The sequence below is a fragment of the Manacus candei genome, unplaced genomic scaffold (genome assembly GCF_025592945.1).
Source record: "Manacus candei isolate 608988 ecotype Guabito, Panama unplaced genomic scaffold, ASM2559294v1 h1tg000121l, whole genome shotgun sequence".
NCBI lineage: Eukaryota > Metazoa > Chordata > Aves > Passeriformes > Pipridae > Manacus > Manacus candei.
In genome coordinates this window covers 485,721-507,699 of record NW_026138169.1, presented here as the reverse complement: position 1 = coordinate 507,699, position 21,979 = coordinate 485,721, and the positions used below count along the sequence as shown (strand labels likewise).

General features: G+C 53.4%; 1 protein-coding gene across 1 annotated transcript in view; it reads right to left on the bottom strand.

Moving 5' to 3' along the window:
• The window catches only part of LOC127462209 (uncharacterized), a 77,286-nt gene that overhangs the window by 25,662 nt on the left and 29,645 nt on the right, over positions 1 to 21,979 (bottom strand). The window contains exons 1-2 of the transcript XR_007900349.1: positions 15,304 to 15,433; positions 14,397 to 14,802 (exon numbers count right to left, since the gene is read on the bottom strand). The gene's annotated coding sequence lies outside the window, so the exon portion shown is untranslated. Of the gene's footprint in view, positions 14,803 to 15,303 lie in introns of the transcript that reaches the window.

Sequence of the window (21,979 nt, the reverse complement as noted above, 5' to 3'; positions counted from 1 at the left end):
TTGCCTGCCTGAAAACAGCTCTTCAAAGGAGCCTCTAAGACTCAGCTGGTGACTTTTAGAAGCCAGGCATTCCTATACACTGTGAGATATTTTAAGGCTTATCTGACTGAAAAGCATAAAGCTTTTATCATGGACACCTGACCTCCCACAGACAGCTCCTTTCCCCTTTCAGTACAAAATTATTTTCATGGAATCACTCAATAGGAAGTGCCCAGGAACCCCAGACTGTGCTTTCCAGAACAGAAAATAAACAGAAGAACGGAGTTTTGCACAAGTGTAACATACTCCAGAACAGACCTGACTTTAGTTTTACCCTTTGTGTTCAAATATTCCATAGAAAAGCTCCAGCAGGAGAGCTGGTACATTCCCAAGAGTATCCTGGAAGTCCCTTTCACGAGGGCTGGAGGAAAATCGCAGTTGTATGAGTCCCTTGTGCCTGCAGATGCCTGGGGATCCTCTCCATCCACCTCGTGCTCTCCCAACAGCAGAAAGGGTGCTGAGACAGGAGGAAGGAAACCTTTAGCATAAAGCTGGGGAGGAATATAAAGCTTCCTTTCCTGGGGAGCTTTGCGAAGTCTGCAACGAGAAAGGGAAAATTTGCATCTCCTTTGGTACACGTGTCAACAGAGACTGAGACTTTTTGCCTTTTTCAGACAACCGTGCCCCTTTTGGCTCCCTGGCAGCTCCAATGGCACCAGAACCCCCCTTCCTGCACACCCACGGCTGTCACACACAGGCACCCACACACTTTTGCACCAGCCCACACGTGGCCAACATCTTCCCACCCTAGACATCCCAAGGTCAGTAGTTTTGCTAGAGAGCACAGCAACCCCCCTGTCCTCACAAACTGCCTCCCTGCAAAAAGGAATCGTTTTCCTGGACATTTCTCCCACAGTCAAGGTCTTTTCAAACTGCTGTCGTGCCACCAAACCTGCTCAGGGTCCCTCCCAGCTTCTGCCTGTCCTTGCATTTAAAGGCATAGGCACATTCTATCTTCCAACAGCAAACCCAGCTCCTCACGGGCAGTAGAAGCCCTGCTCTTACCTGGACAGACTGCCGGGCTCGGCACAGCTGTGGCTCATGGAGCAGCTTCCCAAGGCCGTTCTCTCTCCCAGCAGGAAGCACAACTCGCCTCCACGAGCGAGGCTGCAAATGGACACAGAACGAGCAAAAAGCATTAACGCAGCACCAAAAAACCAAGTTAAAGCAGTCTTTGCCTCATAACCCTGCACGGGGAAAGGGTTTGGGATCCCAAAGCAAACCCTCAGACACCCAGAGAGCACAGGACCCACAGCCATGCCACGGCTCCCCCCGGGGGCACCCGGCAGGTAAGGGGCTTACCCGGGCCCCGCCGCCCAGCACAACGCGCCCCTAAACGCCCCCGGCTGCCCCGGTGCACAAACCCAGCGGCCAAGGCGCTCTCCCCTCCGCAGCCCGGGCAGCAGCGGGGCCGCACCCTCAGCCCCCACACACAACCGCCCCCACCTGCCCCGCCGGCCCTTTATACCGCGGGCCGGCAGCGCTGCCCAATCAGCACTCGAGCGCCTCCGCCCAATCCCAGCCCGCCTGGCCCTGCGGCCCCGCCCCGCCCGCTCAGCCCCGCCCCGCCCGCTCAGCCCGGCCCCGGCCCTCGGCGCGGCCCCGCCCCCCGTTCCCTCCGCGCGGCTCCCGCCGCAGCCCCGGCGGGCTGAAAGCCCAGAGCCAACGGGAACTCCAGCCAGCTGCAGGCAGATGTTACTCTGTCCCAGTTTGCCAGGGGTGGGCACGAAGGGGCCCTTCCCCGTTCGGAAGTGGAAGTTGTCCCCTGTGCACAGCCCGCTCTGATCCTCGGCCTCGTGGGAGCCAATTCCCTTGTCCCAGCCCACTTCCTGCAGAGAAGAAAGGGAAAGATTGCACAGAAGGGAGACATTCTTCCCTGGGAGGGTGGGGAGGTGGCCTGGCACAGAGAAGTTGTGGCTGCCCCATCCCTGCAAGTGGCCAAGGCCAGGCTGGAGGTCTATTAGAAGGTGTCCCTGCCTGTGGCAGGGGGTGGAAGGAGATGATCCCTGAGATCCTTTCCAACCCAAACCACTCCAGGATCCCAGGATGATTCCATGCTCTCTCTCTGCATTTCTTTGGCATCATTTCCTCTCAAAAACAACATCTGCGATTTAGTTGATTGCTAAAGCCATCATTTTAAAATCATCTCAGGAATCCAAAGGGACTGGAAAACACTTCATTAAAACTGACTTATTAGGAAATGGTTTGAACCAAGAGAATTAAAATCAGGACAAGAGCCTTAAAAAAATTAAATTTAGGAGAAGAGCCTTCAAAAAATTAAAATCAGGACAAGAGCCTTCAAAAAATTAAAATCAGGACAAGAGCCTTAAAAAAATTAAAATCAGGACAAGAGCCTTAAAAAAATTAAAATCAGGACAAGAGCCCAAGAGAATTAAAATCAGGAGAAATTCACGTTATTCCCCCCCCGCACACCCCGGGACAGACGGGAGACCGCGAGTCCCGCCCTGCCGCCGGAACCGGCCCTTAACTCGAGCAGGGAGTGCTGCACCGGCACGAGAGCCACTGCGCATGCGTCGCCGGTCCCTCTCCTGCCTGCCCTTACTTACCACGTGATCGCCGGCGTCTTGCCAACGACTGCGCATGCGCCCCCCCCACCCCACCCCCCCCACCCCGCCGCCCGACCGCCCGGCTTCGCTTTCTTACTGCGGCTCCCCCTCCACTTTTCCGGCTCCCTGGGGTTCCCTCACCCACATTTCGGGGTCCCCTTCTCACATTTTAGGGGTGATGACCCCGCAATTTACGGTTCGGGGGGGGGGAGGAGAGGAAACGGGGTGCCCAAGAAGGGGTTTCTTTTTTTTTTTTCTCTCTTTTATTTCATTTTCATTTTATTTCCTTTTTAGTTTTTTTGCCTTTTTTTTTAAATTTTCTTTTTTATATTTCCTTCTTTACTTCGTTTATTTTTTATTCTCTTTATTTTTCATTTTCTCTCCCAGTGCTCCCCAGTAACACCCAGTGCTCCCCAACAACCCTCAGTAACACCCAGTGCTCCCCAGTACACCCCAGTAACACCCAGTGCTCCTCAACAACACCCAGTAACACCCAGTGCTCCCCAAAAATTGACCCAAAACCGACCCAAATCACCCCAAAAGCTGACCCAAAACTGACCCCAAAACCTGACCCCAATCATCCCAAAAGCTGACCCAAAACTGACCCCAATCATCCCAAAAGCTGACCCAAAACTGACCCCAATCATCCCAAAAGCTGACCCAAAACTGACCCCAATCATCCCAAAAGCTGACCCAAATCACCCCAAACAATGACCCCAAACTGACCCCAAAAACTGACCCAAATCATCCCCAAAACTGACCCAAAACTCTGCATTTCTTTGGCATCATTTCCTCTCAAAAACAACATCTGCGATTTAGTTGATTGCTAAAGCCATCATTTTAAAATCATCTCAGGAATCCAAAGGGACTGGAAAACACACAGAAATCATTCCTGCACCCACCAAAGCATTAGGAATTGGAACCCGATTCCCTCATCTCTCTCCTTGTTCTTCTTGGCTGGAAAACCTGATGATCCCCACTGGCTGTTTTTAGGCTGCTTTTCTTCCACAGCTCCTTTCCTCCCGGCTGAAACCTCCTGGCATCTTCAGGCCTTATCTGGAGGGAAGCCCCTCTGAAGTATTTCCTCTCGTGGCAATTCTGTGGGATGAAGAAGTAAACAAAGCACATCAAGAGCTCCTTCTACCCCCTTCCCTCGCAAACACCCTCCCAGCTTGTCCTTGGCAGCTCCATCCCCCCGGCAGCCGCACCCGACGCTTCGGCTCCGCTGGGAAAGGGACAGCAAGTGCAGAAGCAAGTTCAGGTCTGGGCAGGGGCTCCCTGGGGAACGGCACTTCAGTGCTTTAGTCCGTGGCCTTTCCTGCTGCCCTCCCTCCTGGAGGCAGAGGATGACCCGTCCCTTGTTTCTCCCACGCTGGCAGACCCAGGTCCTGCTCCTTTGGCCCCACTTTTCTTGGCAGACCCGGCATCATTTCCCAGGGTCCCCAGGAAACTTCTGCACTTGACCCACTGCTAAGTGCAGAGCACAGGGCGAGGGAAGGACAAATTTCTCGGCACCCACCCCCTGGAATTTCCCTCCTCCGCAGCACGCTCCCGTTCCCGCTGTCTCTGGAGGTGCCCGCACGAGTCCTCCTTCTCCCAGCACCTCAGAGAATGTCCTTTTCACCCAGGTCCTGCTTACCGTCGTCCAACAAAACACGCTGACAACATTTTTCACGATGCCAGTGGAGAGCTATCAGAGCACACTGCACAGGGAAGCTGAGCCTGCCCCATCCCTGCAAGTGTTCCAGGCCAGGCTGGACGGGACTCGCAGCAACCGGGGACAGTGGAAGGTGTCCCTGCCCACGGAAGACAGGCTGGCCTTTGAAGGTCCCCTTCAAACCAAATCGCTCTGGCATTCCCCTCCAAAATCACTCCCAAAGAGACACAGCAACCAAAGCAGAGGGACTGCACTCCCAGCTTTTCTTACCTGCAGGCACACACAGCACAGCACGCTGGACATAAAAGCCACAGGGTTAGTCCTGCCAGAGGCGTCCGGCACACCCACGGCGACCGAAGGGAAAGAGGCAGCCTGGGAACACGGAGTAAAAGACACCTTAATTAGGACTACACTGAGCCATAGCCAGGTCATTCCCACAGACAGCTTCACCGTCCAGTCGTCCAAAAAGCACTCACCGAGGCCTCAGGTAGGATGGTTCCTGACGCTGACCAGGTGAATACCTCCCTGGAAGCCCGCTCTGCTCCTGCCAGGCACTGGGGCTCACCCAGAGGGGCTTTGCCAAGCATCCAAGGGAAATTAAAATTACAGCCTGGGCAAAGGCGCTTCCCCAGGACCGCTCCTGGCCAAGGCCACCGGTCCGTGCAAGTCAGACCACTGACCACCCAGGGCTGGGGATTTTCAGGGGCACGCTTCCAGCTTTTATTCTCCAGAAACTCCAGTTCTTCCTGGCACCGCTTGCCAGAAAGTCTTCCCCTGTTGGAAGAGGTCACTTAGTCTTTCGAGGGGCCAGATTGCCAAAGCCCGGCCAGTCCGTTCCCACGAGGAAAGGTAGCTTTGTCTTGTACAAGATACTGGGGGGGAGACACAAAAGTTTAATTTAAAAGAACTGCCTAGAATAGAAAGCAATTCAAACATAAGTCAGACAAGACTCGTGCAAAACTGAATTACATTGGACTTCAAAGGAGAATTCTTTCCCTCTGCACCTCAGAGAACCCCAATTTTCACCCAGGTCCCGCTTACCATTGTCACACAAAACGTGCTGACAAAATTTTTCAGGATGCCAGTGGAGAGATATCAGAGCACACTGCACAGGGAAGCTGAGCCTGCCCCATCCCTGCAAGTGTTCCAGGCCAGGCTGGACGGGACTCGCAGCAACCGGGGACAGTGGAAGGTGTCCCTGCCCACGCAAGACAGGCTGGCCTTTGAAGGTCCCCTTCAAACCAAATCGCTCTGGCATTCCCCTCCAAAATCACTCCCAAAGAGACACAGCAACCAAAGCAGAGGGACTGCACTCCCAGCTTTTCTTACCTGCAGGCACACACAGCACAGCACGCTGGACATAAAAGCCACAGGGTTAGTCCTGCCAGAGGCGTCCGGCACACCCATGGCGACCGAAGGGAAAGAGGCAGCCTGGGAACACGGAGTAAAAGACACCTTAATTAGGACTACACTGAGCCATAGCCAGGTCATTCCCACAGACAGCTTCACCGTCCAGTCGTCCAAAAAGCACTCACCGAGGCCTCAGGTAGGATGGTTCCTGACGCTGACCAGGTGAATACCTCCCTGGAAGCCCGCTCTGCTCCTGCCAGGCACTGGGGCTCACCCAGAGGGGCTTTGCCAAGCATCCAAGGGAAATTAAAATTACAGCCTGGGCAAAGGCGCTTCCCGCAGGACCGCTCCTGGCCAAGGCCACCGGTCCGTGCAAGTCAGACCACTGACCACCCAGGGCTGGGGATTTTCAGGGGCACGCTTCCAGCTTTTATTCTCCAGAAACTCCAGTTCTTCCTGGCACCGCTTGCCAGAAAGTCTTCCCCTGTTGGAAGAGGTCACTTAGTCTTTCGAGGGGCCAGATTGCCAAAGCCCGGCCAGTCCGTTCCCACGAGGAAAGGTAGCTTTGTCTTGTACAAGATACTGGGGGGGAGACACAAAAGTTTAATTTAAAAGAACTGCCTAGAATAGAAAGCAATTCAAACATAAGTCAGACAAGACTCGTGCAAAACTGAATTACATTGGACTTCAAAGGAGAATTCTTTCCCTCTGCACCTCAGAGAACCCCAATTTTCACCCAGGTCCCGCTTACCATTGTCACACAAAACGTGCTGACAAAATTTTTCAGGATGCCAGTGGAGAGATATCAGAGCACACTGCACAGGGAAGCTGAGCCTGCCCCATCCCTGCAAGTGTTCCAGGCCAGGCTGGACGGGACTCGCAGCAACCGGGGACAGTGGAAGGTGTCCCTGCCCACGGAAGACAGGCTGGCCTTTGAAGGTCCCCTTCAAACCAAATCGCTCTGGCATTCCCCTCCAAAATCACTCCCAAAGAGACACAGCAACCAAAGCAGAGGGACTGCACTCCCAGCTTTTCTTACCTGCAGGCACACACAGCACAGCACGCTGGACATAAAAGCCACAGGGTTAGTCCTGCCAGAGGCGTCCGGCACACCCACGGCGACCGAAGGGAAAGAGGCAGCCTGGGAACACGGAGTAAAAGACACCTTAATTAGGACTACACTGAGCCATAGCCAGGTCATTCCCACAGACAGCTTCACCGTCCAGTCACACAAAAAGCACTGACCTCCCAGGGCCTCAGTTAGGATGGCTCCTGACGCTGACACCTCCGTTTGCCCCGGGGGGTCAAGAATAACATGCCTGGGAAGAAGTCACCCCCAACAACAAAAAGGGAAAATTAGTGAAGCACGGGGTCCTCTTCTGACTAGATTGCCACCAGCATTCCAGAGCAGATGACACGACTGTTCTGTTACAGACGAGAAAAGCCTGTTCTCCCAAACAAACAGCGAGGAGATTTATGGGCACGCCTGAAAATTTCCTGTGAGGAACTTTTTGTAACTAAGGAGCAGGTGCTGTCTTGAGTTGAAGGCATCAATTTGACAGACACTTAGGACAGCAAACTCTTCAGCAGAGCAATTAACTGCAGCCTATTTGAACAGCAGGGGAGAGAAAACGACAGTCGAAGGGAAGACAAGAAAAGCAGAACTGGAATCAGCAGACTTTTCTTCCATCTCTCCCGAGGAAGTCTAGTTTGTCTGTTCTAATAATTCTATGCCCTTTTCTACATGAAACTTAGAGCAAGGCTGAAAAAACAACTAGAAAACACGGAGAGAAGCTTTTTAGAATTTCACGTGATTTTCCCAAACCGATGCCAGAAAAGCAGAACTCGGTAGAATGTACTCACCTCGAGGCCTTTGTTCTTTTCTTCCATAAGCTTCGTCACCTGATTGAAAAAGCAGAGTAGACTCGGTATTTAGGCTCCCAACAGGAAAACTTCCCCTTCATTTCCTAAAAGAAACTACATTAATCTGCACAGCTGCAGGCGCGTGTCCAGCTGTTAAAGCCTTTCAGCTTTTCGGAGGGTGAGAATGCTCTGCTAAGGAAGGCTGAAAACTGCTCGGAGCCTGCACAGGTCCAAGAGCCCCTTGATTTTGTCTGTGTTCCAGTCCCGGGCTAAAGAAAGGGCAGAAGAAGCGCAGTTGTTCCTTGCCTCTTCCCTAAGAGGTTCGGCCAGGTGCTGGGCCAGCCCGGGCACTCCGGGGGAAGGCCGGCAGTGCCCAAGCAGCGCCGCTTTGCCAGGGGCGTCGCTTGCAAGAGCGCCGCCGAGCGCCGGGCCCTGCCTCACAGTCGCCGCCTGGCGGACACGGCCGGGAACGGCACTGCAGCCGCGCGCCTCCCCCCCCCCCCCCTCCCCTCCTTGGCGAGACCCGCGGCGCCTTTGGACGCGCCCAGCTTACCCCGGGGTCGATCTCCGTCGAATCTGCCGCCGTGGGTCGCTTCCGGGGGGGGAAGGCGGCGGCGCAGCCCCGATAGCATCTCCAGGGCACGGCGGGAGCGAGCGGGGCAGAAGCGGGGGCAGAAGCGGGGGCAGGGGCGGGAGCGGAGCGGGGCGAGAGAGCGGGGCGAGAGGGCGGCGCGACGTGCGCGCCATGCGGTCCTCGCGCGCCGCGGCCCCGAGACGGGGGCTGCCGGCGCCGGTGCCTGCCGCCGCCCACGAACCTGCCGCCCGCGCCCGCCCTGTCCCCGCAGCGGGAAGCAGCGCGGCGAGACGGCGCTGCGGGCGCGGGGTGGGGGTCCGGGTCGCGGCGGAAGCCTCTCGCCGCCATCTTTAGTGTGGTCGTTCCGGTCCTGGCGGCGCCATCTTTACTGTGGGCTTGGCAAACTTCCGGGCAGGGGCCGCCATCTTTAGTGTGGTCGTTCCGGTCCTGGTGGCGCCATCTTTGCTATGGGCTTGGCGGACTTCCGGGCCGGGGCCTTGGAGGACTTCCGGTCGCTCACTACTTCCGGTGACCGAGTTTACCCAAATTAGCGTCCCTCCTCGCTAATTTCTGCGCTTTCACCCCAAGAAATCTTCACGTTATTCCCCTCCCGCACACCCCGGGACAGACGGGAGACCGCGAGTCCCGCCCTGCCGCCGGAACCGGCCCTTAACTCGAGCAGGGAGCGCTGCACCGGCACGAGAGCCACTGCGCATGCGTCGCCGGTCCCTCTCCTGCCTGCCCTTACTTACCACGTGATCGCCGGCGTTTTGCCAACGACTGCGCATGCGCTGTTCAAAATTTTTTCAATGCAGTTCCTGTTTTCCGTCAGCAGGTGGCAGTATTTCATCTCAAATTTATGTGCAATTCCTTTTCTCTGTCACCAGGGGGCACTGTTGCTATGCGATTTTTTACTTATGGCATTTTTTTTGTTGTTTTATAACCGTATTTGTTCGTGTAGTTCTTTTGGGAAATCGGATAATTGGCTTGTGATTGCTGGTGGTTTGAAAATTTACTTGTGTAATTAGGCTCTTCTCCTGGTTTTAATTCTCTAGGCTCTTCTCCTAAGAGAATTAAAATCAGGAGAAGAGCCTAAAAAAAAAATGAAAATCAGGGGAAGAGCCTAAAAAAAATGAAAATCAGGAGAAGAGTCTAAAAATATAAAAATCAGGAGGAGAGCCCAAGAGAATTAAAATCAGGAGAAGAACCTAAGAGAATTAAAATCAAGAGAAGAGCCTAAAAAAATTACAATCAGGAGAAGAGCCTAAAAAAATTAAAAACAGGAGAGGAGCCTGAAAAAATTAAAATCAGGACACGGGACTAATACAATAAAAATCAGGAGAGGAGCCTAAAAAAATTAAAATCAGAAGAGGAGCCTGAAAAAATTAAAATCAGGACAGGGGACTAATACAATAACAATCAGGAGAGGGGACTAAAAAAATTAAAATCAGGATAGGGGACTAAAAAAATTAAAATCAGGAGAGGAGCCTGAAGGAATTACAATCAGGAGAGACCCAGAACTCACCCAAGTCTCCCCAAAAAACTACCAGAAACTGATTCAAATCTCCCCAAAAATGACCCAGAACTCACCCAAATCTCCCCAAAAAGTGACACAAAAACTGATCCAATTCACTCCAAAAATTGATCCAGAACTGACACAAAACTGGCCCAAATCACCTCAAAAACTAACTCCAAATTGGCCCAAAACCTGACCTAAAAATGCAAAAAACCCCCCCCAAAACTGACCCAAAATGATACAAAATCAGCCCCAAATATGACCAGAAACTGACCCCAAAATCCCAAAACACTGATACCAAGACTCACCCAAATCTCCCCAAAAAAATGACCCAAAAGTCAGCCCAATCACCCCAAAAAATGACCAGAAACTGACCCAAAATTACCACAAAAATAAACCCAAAACTCACCCAAATCATCCCGAAAAATGACCAGAAACTGACCCAAATCTCCCCCAAAAATGACCAGAAACTCACTAAAAATAACCCCCAAAAATGATCAGAAACTGACACAAATCTCCCCAACAAATGACCCAAACTTTATTTCTTTTCTTAGCAACAAATCCCTTCCTTTGCTCCCCTCTGGCCCTGCCCACACGGCCCCAGTTCAGCTCTCAGTGAGTTCTTGCTTCTGGGCAGCGACTCCTCTGCCTCTTGCTGGGGCGGCAGCAGCTCCTGTGCCGGCAGGGAGAGGGACCCCGAGCCAGGAGAGGGACCCCGAGCCAGGAGAGGGACCCCGAGCCAGGAGAGGGACCCCAGAACCAGGAGAGGGACCCCAGAACCAGGAGAGGGACCCCAGAGCCATTACAGGGACCCCAGAGCCATTATAGGGACCCCAGAGCCACGATAGAAACCCCAGAGTCCCTACAGAGACCCCAGAGCCATTATAGGGACCCCAGAGCCCTCCAGAGCCCCTATAGAGACCCCAGAGCCCCTATAGAGACCCCAGAGCCATTACAGGGACCCCAGAGCCATTACAGGGACCCCAGAGCCCTCCAGAGCCCCTTGCTGGGTCACAGCCCCTCTTCTCCCGTCCAAACCCACCTTTCTGGCTGCAGCTGCTTTTCTTCTCTGGCTCCCCCTTCCTTCCCCAGGGAGCTTTGCCTTGTTCTTTGGCCAGGCTCCAGCTGCAGCTCAAGGGCAAAGCTGCAACTACAATTCCCCCTTCGGGTTTTTCACCTGAAAAACAAAGGCTTGGGCCAAACTCTGACCAGTCACTCGCTGAACACGAGACATCAAACAGGGCACACAGAATAAAATGCATCCAACTCTAAATCATGTTACAATGACTGTCCACCCCAATCCAGCACTGACATTAAAAACCTTCAAGCAATCAAAAAGGCCTCCAAACATCCCTTAGATAGAGAAAAGCACACCAGGAACGAATGCAAAAAGAAAAATTCCAAACAATGCTCAATTAAATAACCATGGACTGATATAAAACATGTTTAGTTAACTTAAACCACTTCTTCCCATTATTCTCCATCAGAAATTACCCTTATTTAAGTTCTCCTTTTAACACTTCATTAAAACTGACTTATTAGGAAATGGTTTGAACCAAACTTCATAACTTGATGACTCCAGGGTTTGTGCTCCTTGACTTTGGCCTGAAGGGGTTTGGAACACAGGCTTTGTTCTGGAGAGCTTTTCCCCAATCTACAAACCCTTCTGCAAATGGGACTCCCTTCCCTCAGGGTTCGGTGGCCTCTGGTTTTCCTGAAGGCTGGGGGGGATCTGGGAGCCAAATCCCAAGGGATCCAGCCCAGCTCTGCACACACACACACACACATTTCCAGCTGGTCACAGTCTCACGGGGGCCACCACCACTCAGCACATTTGCACACAAACACCCCTCTGAGTTCCTGGCACTGGGTCTGATGGACTAAGAAATGATCAGTCTGGTGGTTTGCCCTCAGAGGAGTAAGATCCAATGATGCATTTCTATTTTCATGACAATATAACCTGGAAAACACAAACATATTTCTGCTTCATGTGCAATTTAAAATTCAAAGACACAGAAACATTCCTAGAGTTCAAGTCCCCAGGTTTGGTTCCAAATGTCACTCGGTCCCCCTGGGACAAGAACAGTGGCACACACGGACTCAACAGCCCTGCACAAGCCCAGGAGTGGGGGGGAAATATCCTTGAGAGCACTGCTGCATTTCAAAAAGAAGTCAGTCACATCAACTCTGTAACAAATAAAAAAGAGAAGCCAAAATAAATAACTGTAGACAGGGTATCAAGTACCTTGAGAATACCAATAAGAAAAAACTAAGAATAAAGGCATCTATTTGAAGTACAAAGAGTTTGGGAGACACCATTTGTTTGCCACAAAGCCTTTATTTTGTTGGCTCTTCTATAGTTAGAACCCAAACCTTACCCTCCCACAAAAAGCAGAAAACCTCTTCAGAGAGTTAGGAGATGGAGTCAGTTTGGATTAACGGGAAGAACATCTCTGGAGACAAAATAAAGCAGAGAAAATAACCCCATCCTCAACAACAGAGCTGCCTCCCCACTGCCTGCCCCTGGACACTTGCTCTGGGGGTGACAGAGCCTGAAGTCTCCTGCCTAGTCCTGGGCAATACTTCCTGGGGACCACAGCACCACTGAGTTCCTAAAAATATCACAGGTTGGGCAGGTGCTTGGATTTTGTCTGGATTAACTCCCCTTCTTCCTTTCCAGGTGTTGCCCTACTCATTGTAATGGTGCTTGTACTCCCTGAGCCATTCCCTCCCCCATCCAACCATCCCTTGTGCCCTCTCTGGCAAGGACAGTGGGTCCAGGTGTTCTGCCACGCTCCCAGGGCACAGGGGGGGGACTGTGGAGCCACCCTCGAGGGGGGAAACGTGCCCTGCCTGCCCTGCCCAGGGAAAGGGAACTGCCCCAGTGCTCCCCAGCACAAGGCACCCTTGGAAATATCCACTGCAATGGGACACTCAGGAACAGCAACAAGCACTGCACGAGGCTGCTCTGGCACAGGGCCAATTTTAGCCTCAGCTTTTCTCTGGACCACTTCACTTTGTTTGCCACCTCATCCTGCAGTCAGAACTTGCTGTCCTTGCAACCTTTCAGGGTGACCAAAAATGAGAGAGGCCTCTGCTCCAGCACCCACAAGGGCCTGATCCATCTGACAGGATCCATTTTTCCAGGGAATTCAAAGCTCCACCTGAGGACTAGGGTCTTTTCTCACCCATCCCTGTGCTGCAGCTTGGCCTCCATCTCACTGTGCTTTCAGTTCCCTCCATGGTTGAACACTGGCAGCCCTGGCCCTGGGCGGAGCTCGGCATCCTGATCCCATCCCTCCTGGCCCCCGGAACCGCTGACTCAGCAATGGGGGGCCCTCCATTGCCAAGGGCACGGGCCCGTCGGGGCTCACGGGGGGAGCAGGAGGGCGAAGGCTCCAGCCCTGCTGCTACAACCTTCCACCACTACAGCCAACAGAGGAGCCTCTCCAGCCCTGCCTCCCAAGGCATCCTCAACAAACCCAGCCCAGCTCCACAGGACAAACTGCTCCCTGTCTGCCCAGGCCAGTCTAATCCCAGAGGCTCCCAGGGTCATGCAAAACAACTGCCCAGGAGATCAGAGACCCCAGTCCATCTCTTCCTAGCACAGGTTTGGGTTAGTTTGGCAAACAGACCAACTGAGGAATTCCCCAATGTTTTCCCAGTTTGACCCCTGTCACACCAATCACCTTAACACTGCCAGTCCATAATTCTCCCTCTCTTGGGTTAAGGACTGAGCAAGTTGGACCTGTGTCTGAGCAGGACATGTGCAAACCAAATGCTGGGGACTGGAACACACACCTGGCACTCCTGCAGCTCTCACAGTCACATTCCAGAGAAAACAGCCAATTGCACCCTCACTGCTCATTTCTTAATCCCAATCCCACACTTGTTTGGCACTTGGAGCACCGCTTTTAGAACCCAATTACAGCCCATTAGAGAGCTCCCTGTCTAGCAGGGACAGGGACCCCTGGGATACTCTCAGCAATGCCTGAATCCATGGCAGGGACCTTGCTTTGAGCTCCCCAGGGCCGGGCACCCCGAGGATCTCCCCGAATAATCCTTTCGGTGCGCGCTGGAGTCCTCGGGGTGCCCCAACCCGGGGGGCACCAACAGCACTGTCCCTCCAGGGGGCCAATTTGGTCCTAAACTGCAGGGGGATCTTGCCTGTGTCCCAGACTGGTCCGGAGATCTGAGGCCCTTCCCGAGAAAATCTCGGTGCCGGCGTGAAGGGCCAGAGATCCCTTGGAGCCACGGGAGAGCAGGCACAGAGTCCCTCCTGGGGGGCAATTTGCCTGCCTGAAAACAGCTCTTCAAAGGAGCCTCTAAGACTCAGCTGGTGACTTTTAGAAGCCAGGCATTCCTTGCTTACAACACCCTGCCATGATCCCAGCCCCACGGGGGTCCTGGCAATCCGCTCCCAAAGGGCACACGGAGGTGTCTCCACTGCAGCTGATGGGAGGGGTCAGCATTACAGGAGGGCTCATTTTCCTTCCCTGCATTCCTGTTCCACATTCAGGACATTTCCCAACACTTATCACCATACACAACTACCCTTAGAAGGTTTCCAAGGGGCTTCACCGAGGGCCTTCCCAGGTCTGCTCTGTCTGGAGCCCTCCAAGTCCTCAGTGCCTGCCTGAGGAACCTCACCACAACTCACCTGCTTACACAGCAACTTGGTGCTGCTTGCCTGCTGCCTCACTTCCCTTCTTCCTTCTTTCTTCACCTCCCTTGCTTGGTCCCTTTCAATCCCTGGGCTCAGCTCTGTGCACTTTCCAGGCTCCATCCCACTGCAAAAAGGATTAGCCCTTGTTACATCTCAACACTCAGAGAGCATTCCCCCTTTTTTCTTAACACTGGGCCATCAGGCCAGGGTCTCATTATTTAAAGCACAGTTTGACTCCTCAGTGACAACAACAGCTACAGCCCTGAATCCTAACACAGGCTGAGACACAAACACGGATGGGAACTCTTAAGGATCCACTTTGTCCTGCTCACCAATCAAAAGGAGCTTTCTGAACTCAAGAATAACAGACCCCAGGTCCTTTTTCTGCAACTTTACCTGCTATAAATGTGACCCACAAGACCTGCAAAGGCCCTTCCCACTTCACCTGCAGGGCTGGCAGTGCCACCACTGGACACGGCCCCAGTGGCTGGGCAGGAACGGAGGGGCTGGGGCGTCCAATCCATCGGCCCAGGCGGCACCAGGAGTTCCTGCAGTTCCTGAGGGGAGAGCCTCAAGCCAACAAAGGATTAGGAAGAATATTTTAAACTTTAATGTGTCTATCTCCTGGAATATGGGGACTTTGATAAGTCCTACTGGTGCAACAAGGACACACTCAAGGCTATCTATTAAAAGGATCTACCAGCACTCAAAAGCTATCACTGTCCTTCTGTCAGGGGGAACGCAGCAAACTCTCTTTGCCAGGAGCCTCCAGGAGGACTTCCAGCTTTTGGGGCTCCCTTTTAACCATTTTTCCCATAACTGGAGCTGGGACTATCACCTGCCCTACAGGGGGAACAGCCCACAAAGTTCACCATCAGGGATGCCATTAACTGAAAGTCCCTTCTCAGGGGGGTCACTGCACACCTTGGCCTTTGTTTGCCCTCCCCACCAAAGATGCTTCCAACAGTTCTGACACATCTGGCAGACCCAGAGCTCTCCTCAGGGAATGCTTCAGCTGCTTAAAGGCTGCCCTTGCACCATCTATTCAAAAAGTCGCCATAACAGTCTTACCACACATCCCGAGGGAGCAATGCAGAGTCCAGCCCGTCCCACCATTCCCAGCAAGGCAGTTCATGGGCTGTCTGGGGCTCAGGGAGGAGTCACGGGGCTTCTCTTCTTCCTGCCTGCTTGCCCCATTTTCTCCTGCAAAAGCAAAGCTTTCTTGGCTTTCCTTGCTCAAGGAGATGCAAAGGCCATCTTTTAAATCCAATACTGGAAACTCCTCCAGGTTGTCATTCAAGGTGCTTCTCTCAGGTCCTGCACTAATCAATCATCTTGTCCACTGGTTTTCTTGGCAGGTTCTTGCATTCACGTCCTACAAGCAAACCAGGAGGAGCCAATTTAGCTGTTCCTGCAACCAATCCAGTCTGGCATTCTGATTTTAAAGGATACTGGGTTGGCCTTACCCATAGAGATCCCACATCAGGGGTAATACCTACAGGTTCTGCCCTCTTCCACTCTCCTGCAGTTCCACTGGCCCACACCACAGGAACAACTGCAGCTGCCACTTCAGTCAGGGCCTTGCTGCTGACAGGAGTTATTCCCTGCACAACAAGAGCTGCTGCTTGGACACATTTAGTTTCAGCAATTACAGTGTCAAGAGCCCCAGTTTTCAATTCCATTTCTGCCTCAACTTTTCCAGCCCATCACTTCCTAGCAGAGGTTTGGGTGAGTTTGGCAAAAACACAAACTGAGGAATTCCCCAATGTTTTCCCAGTTTGACCCCTGTCACACCAATCACCTTAACACTGCCAGTCCATAATTCTCATTCTGCTGTGTTCAGGACTGAGGAAATTGTACTTGTGTCTGACCAGGACACGTGCAAACCAAATGCTGGGGACTGGAACACACACCTGGCACTCCTGCAGCTCTCACAGTCACATTCCAGAGAAAACAGCCAATTGCACCCTCACTGCTCATTTCTTAATCCCAATCCCACACTTGTTTGGCACTTGGAGCACCGCTTTTAGAACCCAATTACAGCCCATTAGAGAGCTCCCTGTCTAGCAGGGACAGGGACCCCTGGGATACTCTCAGCAATGCCTGAATCCATGGCAGGGACCTTGCTTTGAGCTCCCCAGGGCCGGGCACCCCGAGGATCTCCCCGAATAATCCTTTCGGTGCGCGCTGGAGTCCTCGGGGTGCCCCAACCCGGGGGGCACCAACAGCACTGTCCCTCCAGGGGGCCAATTTGGTCCCAAAATGCAGGGGGATCTTGCCTGTGTCCCAGACTGGTCCGGGGATCTGAGGCCCTTCCCGAGAAAATCTCGGTGCCGGCGTGAAGGGCCAGAGATCCCTTGGAGCCACGGGAGAGCAGGCACAGAGTCCCTCCTGGGGGGCAATTTGCCTGCCTGAAAACAGCTCTTCAAAGGAGCCTCTAAGACTCAGCTGGTGACTTTTAGAAGCCAGGCATTCCTATACACTGTGAGATATTTTAAGGCTTATCTGACTGAAAAGCATAAAGCTTTTATCATGGACACCTGACCTCCCACAGACAGCTCCTTTCCCCTTTCAGTACAAAATTATTTTCATGGAATCACTCAATAGGAAGTGCCCAGGAACCCCAGACTGTGCTTTCCAGAACAGAAAATAAACAGAAGAACGGAGTTTTGCACAAGTGTAACATACTCCAGAACAGACCTGACTTTAGTTTTACCCTTTGTGTTCAAATATTCCATAGAAAAGCTCCAGCAGGAGAGCTGGTACATTCCCAAGAGTATCCTGGAAGTCCCTTTCACGAGGGCTGGAGGAAAATCGCAGTTGTATGAGTCCCTTGTGCCTGCAGATGCCTGGGGATCCTCTCCATCCACCTCGTGCTCTCCCAACAGCAGAAAGGGTGCTGAGACAGGAGGAAGGAAACCTTTAGCATAAAGCTGGGGAGGAATATAAAGCTTCCTTTCCTGGGGAGCTTTGCGAAGTCTGCAACGAGAAAGGGAAAATTTGCATCTCCTTTGGTACACGTGTCAACAGAGACTGAGACTTTTTGCCTTTTTCAGACAACCGTGCCCCTTTTGGCTCCCTGGCAGCTCCAATGGCACCAGAACCCCCCTTCCTGCACACCCACGGCTGTCACACACAGGCACCCACACACTTTTGCACCAGCCCACACGTGGCCAACATCTTCCCACCCTAGACATCCCAAGGTCAGTAGTTTTGCTAGAGAGCACAGCAACCCCCCTGTCCTCACAAACTGCCTCCCTGCAAAAAGGAATCGTTTTCCTGGACATTTCTCCCACAGTCAAGGTCTTTTCAAACTGCTGTCGTGCCACCAAACCTGCTCAGGGTCCCTCCCAGCTTCTGCCTGTCCTTGCATTTAAAGGCATAGGCACATTCTATCTTCCAACAGCAAACCCAGCTCCTCACGGGCAGTAGAAGCCCTGCTCTTACCTGGACAGACTACCGGGCTCGGCACAGCTGTGGCTCATGGAGCAGCTTCCCAAGGCCGTTCTCTCTCCCAGCAGGAAGCACAACTCGCCTCCACGAGCGAGGCTGCAAATGGACACAGAACGAGCAAAAAGCATTAACGCAGCACCAAAAAACCAAGTTAAAGCAGTCTTTGCCTCATAACCCTGCACGGGGAAAGGGTTTGGGATCCCAAAGCAAACCCTCAGACACCCAGAGAGCACAGGACCCACAGCCATGCCACGGCTCCCCCCGGGGGCACCCGGCAGGTAAGGGGCTTACCCGGGCCCCGCCGCCCAGCACAAGGCGCCCCTAAACGCCCCCGGCTGCCCCGGTGCACAAACCCAGCGGCCAAGGCGCTCTCCCCTCCGCAGCCCGGGCAGCAGCGGGGCCGCACCCTCAGCCCCCACACACAACCGCCCCCACCTGCCCCGCCGGCCCTTTATACCGCGGGCCGGCAGCGCTGCCCAATCAGCACTCGAGCGCCTCCGCCCAATCCCAGCCCGCCTGGCCCTGCGGCCCCGCCCCGCCCGCTCAGCCCGGCCCCGGCCCTCGGCGCGGCCCCGCCCCCCGTTCCCTCCGCGCGGCTCCCGCCGCAGCCCCGGCGGGCTGAAAGCCCAGAGCCAACGGGAACTCCAGCCAGCTGCAGGCAGATGTTACTCTGTCCCAGTTTGCCAGGGGTGGGCACGAAGGGGCCCTTCCCCGTTCGGAAGTGGAAGTTGTCCCCTGTGCACAGCCCGCTCTGATCCTCGGCCTCGTGGGAGCCAATTCCCTTGTCCCAGCCCACTTCCTGCAGAGAAGAAAGGGAAAGATTGCACAGAAGGGAGACATTCTTCCCTGGGAGGGTGGGGAGGTGGCCTGGCACAGAGAAGTTGTGGCTGCCCCATCCCTGCAAGTGGCCAAGGCCAGGCTGGAGGTCTATTAGAAGGTGTCCCTGCCTGTGGCAGGGGGTGGAAGGAGATGATCCCTGAGATCCTTTCCAACCCAAACCACTCCAGGATCCCAGGATGATTCCATGCTCTCTCTCTGCATTTCTTTGGCATCATTTCCTCTCAAAAACAACATCTGCGATTTAGTTGATTGCTAAAGCCATCATTTTAAAATCATCTCAGGAATCCAAAGGGACTGGAAAACACTTCATTAAAACTGACTTATTAGGAAATGGTTTGAACCAAGAGAATTAAAATCAGGACAAGAGCCTTAAAAAAATTAAATTTAGGAGAAGAGCCTTCAAAAAATTAAAATCAGGACAAGAGCCTTCAAAAAATTAAAATCAGGACAAGAGCCTTAAAAAAATTAAAATCAGGACAAGAGCCCAAGAGAATTAAAATCAGGAGAAATTCACGTTATTCCCCCCCCGCACACCCCGGGACAGACGGGAGACCGCGAGTCCCGCCCTGCCGCCGGAACCGGCCCTTAACTCGAGCAGGGAGTGCTGCACCGGCACGAGAGCCACTGCGCATGCGTCGCCGGTCCCTCTCCTGCCTGCCCTTACTTACCACGTGATCGCCGGCGTCTTGCCAACGACTGCGCATGCGCCCCCCCCACCCCACCCCCCCCACCCCGCCGCCCGACCGCCCGGCTTCGCTTTCTTACTGCGGCTCCCCCTCCACTTTTCCGGCTCCCTGGGGTTCCCTCACCCACATTTCGGGGTCCCCTTCTCACATTTTAGGGGTGATGACCCCGCAATTTACGGTTCGGGGGGGGGGAGGAGAGGAAACGGGGTGCCCAAGAAGGGGTTTCTTTTTTTTTTTTCTCTCTTTTATTTCATTTTCATTTTATTTCCTTTTTAGTTTTTTTGCCTTTTTTTTTAAATTTTCTTTTTTATATTTCCTTCTTTACTTCGTTTATTTTTTATTCTCTTTATTTTTCATTTTCTCTCCCAGTGCTCCCCAGTAACACCCAGTGCTCCCCAACAACCCTCAGTAACACCCAGTGCTCCCCAGTACACCCCAGTAACACCCAGTGCTCCTCAACAACACCCAGTAACACCCAGTGCTCCCCAAAAATTGACCCAAAACCGACCCAAATCACCCCAAAAGCTGACCCAAAACTGACCCCAAAACCTGACCCCAATCATCCCAAAAGCTGACCCAAAACTGACCCCAATCATCCCAAAAGCTGACCCAAAACTGACCCCAATCATCCCAAAAGCTGACCCAAAACTGACCCCAATCATCCCAAAAGCTGACCCAAATCACCCCAAACAATGACCCCAAACTGACCCCAAAAACTGACCCAAATCATCCCCAAAACTGACCCAAAACTCTGCATTTCTTTGGCATCATTTCCTCTCAAAAACAACATCTGCGATTTAGTTGATTGCTAAAGCCATCATTTTAAAATCATCTCAGGAATCCAAAGGGACTGGAAAACACACAGAAATCATTCCTGCACCCACCAAAGCATTAGGAATTGGAACCCGATTCCCTCATCTCTCTCCTTGTTCTTCTTGGCTGGAAAACCTGATGATCCCCACTGGCTGTTTTTAGGCTGCTTTTCTTCCACAGCTCCTTTCCTCCCGGCTGAAACCTCCTGGCATCTTCAGGCCTTATCTGGAGGGAAGCCCCTCTGAAGTATTTCCTCTCGTGGCAATTCTGTGGGATGAAGAAGTAAACAAAGCACATCAAGAGCTCCTTCTACCCCCTTCCCTCGCAAACACCCTCCCAGCTTGTCCTTGGCAGCTCCATCCCCCCGGCAGCCGCACCCGACGCTTCGGCTCCGCTGGGAAAGGGACAGCAAGTGCAGAAGCAAGTTCAGGTCTGGGCAGGGGCTCCCTGGGGAACGGCACTTCAGTGCTTTAGTCCGTGGCCTTTCCTGCTGCCCTCCCTCCTGGAGGCAGAGGATGACCCGTCCCTTGTTTCTCCCACGCTGGCAGACCCAGGTCCTGCTCCTTTGGCCCCACTTTTCTTGGCAGACCCGGCATCATTTCCCAGGGTCCCCAGGAAACTTCTGCACTTGACCCACTGCTAAGTGCAGAGCACAGGGCGAGGGAAGGACAAATTTCTCAGCACCCACCCCCTGGAATTTCCCTCCTCCGCAGCACGCTCCCGTTCCCGCTGTCTCTGGAGGTGCCCGCACGAGTCCTCCTTCTCCCAGCACCTCAGAGAATGTCCTTTTCACCCAGGTCCTGCTTACCGTCGTCCAACAAAACACGCTGACAACATTTTTCACGATGCCAGTGGAGAGCTATCAGAGCACACTGCACAGGGAAGCTGAGCCTGCCCCATCCCTGCAAGTGTTCCAGGCCAGGCTGGACGGGACTCGCAGCAACCGGGGACAGTGGAAGGTGTCCCTGCCCACGGAAGACAGGCTGGCCTTTGAAGGTCCCCTTCAAACCAAATCGCTCTGGCATTCCCCTCCAAAATCACTCCCAAAGAGACACAGCAACCAAAGCAGAGGGACTGCACTCCCAGCTTTTCTTACCTGCAGGCACACACAGCACAGCACGCTGGACATAAAAGCCACAGGGTTAGTCCTGCCAGAGGCGTCCGGCACACCCACGGCGACCGAAGGGAAAGAGGCAGCCTGGGAACACGGAGTAAAAGACACCTTAATTAGGACTACACTGAGCCATAGCCAGGTCATTCCCACAGACAGCTTCACCGTCCAGTCGTCCAAAAAGCACTCACCGAGGCCTCAGGTAGGATGGTTCCTGACGCTGACCAGGTGAATACCTCCCTGGAAGCCCGCTCTGCTCCTGCCAGGCACTGGGGCTCACCCAGAGGGGCTTTGCCAAGCATCCAAGGGAAATTAAAATTACAGCCTGGGCAAAGGCGCTTCCCCAGGACCGCTCCTGGCCAAGGCCACCGGTCCGTGCAAGTCAGACCACTGACCACCCAGGGCTGGGGATTTTCAGGGGCACGCTTCCAGCTTTTATTCTCCAGAAACTCCAGTTCTTCCTGGCACCGCTTGCCAGAAAGTCTTCCCCTGTTGGAAGAGGTCACTTAGTCTTTCGAGGGGCCAGATTGCCAAAGCCCGGCCAGTCCGTTCCCACGAGGAAAGGTAGCTTTGTCTTGTACAAGATACTGGGGGGGAGACACAAAAGTTTAATTTAAAAGAACTGCCTAGAATAGAAAGCAATTCAAACATAAGTCAGACAAGACTCGTGCAAAACTGAATTACATTGGACTTCAAAGGAGAATTCTTTCCCTCTGCACCTCAGAGAACCCCAATTTTCACCCAGGTCCCGCTTACCATTGTCACACAAAACGTGCTGACAAAATTTTTCAGGATGCCAGTGGAGAGATATCAGAGCACACTGCACAGGGAAGCTGAGCCTGCC